Source organism: Octopus sinensis, unplaced genomic scaffold, assembly GCF_006345805.1.
Source record: "Octopus sinensis unplaced genomic scaffold, ASM634580v1 Contig18497, whole genome shotgun sequence".
Taxonomy (NCBI): domain Eukaryota; kingdom Metazoa; phylum Mollusca; class Cephalopoda; order Octopoda; family Octopodidae; genus Octopus; species Octopus sinensis.
In genome coordinates, this window is record NW_021835889.1 from 15,513 (window position 1) to 20,000 (window position 4,488).

The 4,488-nt window shown below is 29.1% G+C and overlaps 1 long non-coding RNA gene across 1 annotated transcript in view; it reads right to left on the bottom strand.

Annotated features, from left to right (window-relative positions):
• Window positions 1-1,459: 1,459 nt before the first annotated feature.
• The window catches only part of LOC118761896, a 17,749-nt gene continuing 14,720 nt past the window's right edge, over window positions 1,460-4,488 (bottom strand). Inside the window, exon 2 of the long non-coding RNA XR_004997721.1 lies at window positions 1,460-1,681. This is a non-coding gene — a long non-coding RNA (uncharacterized LOC118761896). The remainder of the gene's footprint in view (window positions 1,682-4,488) is intronic.

Genomic DNA, 4,488 nt, shown 5'->3' on the forward strand with positions numbered 1-4,488 from the left:
CGGTTTTGGCTGGGTTGGTAACAAAAGGGTTAAAGACTTTCAACTATATTCTTAACCAACCAAAGGAAATAACTCCCATACAGTATTAACATGTAATGTTTTATGCCCCTTACAACCTTTTCTTTTCAACTCAAGATGCAACAATACATGAAGTTCCACATACTCACAACATATATAAGACACGGATATTTTAGTAACCGGTTGAGTCTTGCCTGATGATTGCTTATCATTAACTAACTACAATACTTGACGTCTTGATGTATTATCCCAAATGGACTATAAGTGTATAGGTGTGTGTGTGTGTGTGTGTGTGTGTGTGAGTTAGAAAGTTGATTAATTCCATTATTTTGGTGGAGAAAATAGAGAAGTAACTTAAAGAAGCATTATTTATTATAAGTACTTTCATAAAATAATTCAAACATGAAGAACAAACAAAAACGAATAAAAAAAAAAAACAAAACAAATGAACACACATATGAATATATATATATATATTCATATATATACATATATAAAAGTGGTATCCTATGCATTTTAACAACTGCATCTAGCATCTGCTCTTAAACACAGGGACCAGCTTCTGGAATACTGGAATATTAACACTTCTTCATTAAATTCCAGTAGTGTCATCAAATGTTAATTATTAATTATGAAACTAACCATAACTTGTGATAAAAAGATTTTTTTTTTTTAAAAAAAGACTTTTTTTTTATTTAAGAAAAAAAAAAGAAAGAAGAAAAACCCAATTTTAAATCAAAGTTCTTTTGACTGGCTAATATTTGATTATTGTGTTTAAAGCGCCAAAATATAGCCAAATGTAAATATTCATGATAGCTTTTCTGAAAATAGGAAGTTCCTTTACTATTTTTCCCCAAATATATTTTTCTTCTGAACTTTTTCTATTGTTTTCTTTCTTTTCTTTGATTCTTTGTTTCTTCTGAATCATTATTTGTCTTTATCTTTCTTTTCGATAGACAGACAATACACATATATATACATATATTATACATTTATTCAATCAGTATATATATATATATATATATATACATATATATATACATAAGGAATATTTTTCTTCTTTCTTGTGTTTTCCTCTGAATACCAGACAATGAGTGTATATATATCAACTCTACAATCATCTGAATTTCGGGAGAATTCTGTGAGGGTGCGATGATGATAATAATAATAATAATAATAATAATAATTAATAATAAAGTGATGAGCAGGAAGTTAATTCAAAATGAAATAACATCAAAAAAAAAAAAAAAATTAAAATACAGTTAAATAATAAGTTTCTCTGATAGCTTTTGTGATTGAAGCTTAAAGAGAAAGAAAAAGTAGAGAAGAATGAGATGAATGTAGGTTGGGGCAAGGAGGATTTATCATTGAAAATATCTTCAGATGAAGGTGGTTGGTGGAGAGGTTCGGGTATTGGAAAAAGAAAAATAAAATAGAGAGATTTTGGCAAATATTGGGCAAAGATAAAGATTTCATTTAATTTTTCTTTTCATTTTTCATTTATATATTTTATTTTTGTTTCCATGGAGATGGGAGGAATTTGTCCTTTATATACATAAAATATCCACACCTGCCATGCATATATACATATCAACATATAGTATCCTGGTTACATAGTTTACAAACAGGAATATCAATGCTCCTACTGCATATATATATATATCTAAATGATATATAAATATATGCATGTATACATACATATATGTACGTACTGACATATATATGTATATATACATGCATATATGGGTACAGGAAATGAAAAAAAACGTAGACAAAATGAGAAATGAGAACATAAAAAACAAAAACAGAAAACAAGCTTTTTTTTGAACAACAAAAAAGCAGACACACAGAAACGAGACAGGCAACATACAGAACATTCCCTTCATCAGTTGTTCCCTGTTTTACCTACTCCGCGTTTTGAAGGTAGGGACAAGACACGACTTCGTTAAAACAGTCCTTCCCGCAAAGCAAATTAAATAAAATTTGGGACTTTTTGTGGAGGGTGAAAGTGGTAACAAAAACAGGACAGTGAGAACAAAACAGTAAAAACAAACAGTGAGGGCTGTTGAGTCAAGACGATGTAAAGTGGTGAACACTGGAAAAACGAGCTTTGAGAAGAGACAGGTAAAAGCACATCTGGTCTTTAGGAAGAAAGTGGAAGAAAGAATGGCCGTTGGTCACGTGTGAGCAACGAGAGAGTCAAGGAGGAAGAGAGAGAGAGAGAGAACGGTAAAGGGGAGAGGAGAAGAATAGGGAAAGGGTGGTAGAGAAAAACAGAACAAGAAATAAGAACAAGAGATGGAGCTAGATAGACAGAGAAGAGATAGTAAAGAAGAAGAGTGCGCATCATAATTATTAAGATAAAACTTAATTGGAAAAGGATGCGTGGCGTTCGATCACATAATAATATAAATAATATATAAATATATGCATATATATACATAACTACATATATATGTATATATATATATACATGCATATATGGGTACAGGACGTCAAAAAACATGGACAGAATAAAAAATGAGAACATAAAAAACAGAAACATAGAAAACAAACTTTTTTTGAACAACGAAAAAAACAAACAGAGAAACGATATATATATATATATATATACACTCACAAATACAATCAAGCTCCTTTGCTTCATGTCCACTCATGCTTGTCAACACTATATATATATACATATATATATAACACACATATATATAACATATATATAATACACACATATATAATATATACATATATATATATACACACATATATATATATACATATATATATATATACATATATATATTACACACATATATATACATATATACATATATATATACATATATACATACTATATATATATACATATACATATATATATATATATATACATACATATATATATATATACAATATATAATATATATGTATATATATATATGTACATACATACACACACACACTTATATACACACATTATGTCAATGTGGATTTAAAAAAAAATTACCACTTGTTCCAGATCCTCACACATTTCAATTTACAAATTGATTGATTTAATAAAAAAAAGAGGGGGGGGGGGAATCCACATCTGAGAAACTTCAAAAGTTAAGCATATTATACCTGTTTGTTTGTTTATATATATATAAACATATATATATACATACATACATACACAAAAAAAAAAATCACATAATTTTTAAGCTTAACTTTGGAGGAGAAACAATTTACCTGTTTATATTTTTTTCACGGGATTATGTAGACAAATTCTATGTTTGAAAGACATCATTCTCTTTCTGGCTTCCATAAATGAAATTGGCCATTATTTCTATCTTTTTGACCGTTCCATTCGGATATATGAGCGAGGTTTCAGAGGGAGAGATAATCACAGTTATTGTGATGTTGTCCCACACACGCAACACTTTCAAACATACACATGCTTTGGATGGCTGTACTTTGTTGTCTCCCAAGAGAATAAGACTTGCAGTTAATTTAAAGCAAACAAAAGGAGTGACAGGAAACGGTGGCTCCAAACAACAGATTGTGCAGGAAGACAAAGCATAGTAAAGCAAGATGCATTAGTTAGTGTTTATATCATAGTAATTCTGACTAAATATTCTAATTAAATTTCAGGCTTTTAATCAACACGTACACGTACTCCTGTATGTATCTCACGATGCTTCAGTTTATGACATTATGTGTATACATACACACACATACGCATATATACATACATGTACACATACACATGAATAAACATATATATGTATGTATATGTGCATAGAACAGCCATAGTATACAAAATATATAAATAGTACATGTGTGCCTGTGTGTGTCTATACAGCATTCAAGCAAAAAATTTTTAGTTGAATATTTTTATTGTCAGTTTACAAATATTAATTAATAAATAATAATAATAATAATAGTAATAATAATAATAATAATAATAATAATAATAATGATAATAATAATAATAGCAATAGTAGTAGAAATAGTACTATTAAAAAATAGTATGTATATATGTATATACATGAAGGCACATAAAAAAATCATTCTTGACCGGCATTTTTTAAAATCATTTTTTTCTTCTTTCTTTTAAAATTAATTTTTTCAGAAATTGTAAAAATTCACATGCACACGTATACATGCATGCAGACATTTGTGCATGCGTACGACATAACTATGTGCACACACCCACACCCACATCCACACAAACATACGAATTTTGTACGTATATGTTTATCAGGGAACAAATAAAAAAAACCAATGTTTATTCATACTTCTGCAGAAGAGTCAAATGTCGTTATTTTTTTCTCCTACTCCCCGAACATCCCCCGGAATTAACTGAAAGGGTCAAGGGTCATAGGCATACACTGCATACCTTGTTTTTCCCATCTGGTAACCAACGACAACAGAGATCAAAGAGACATCTACACTGCCATACAATAATAATGCTACAAAAAAAAATAAATCCCC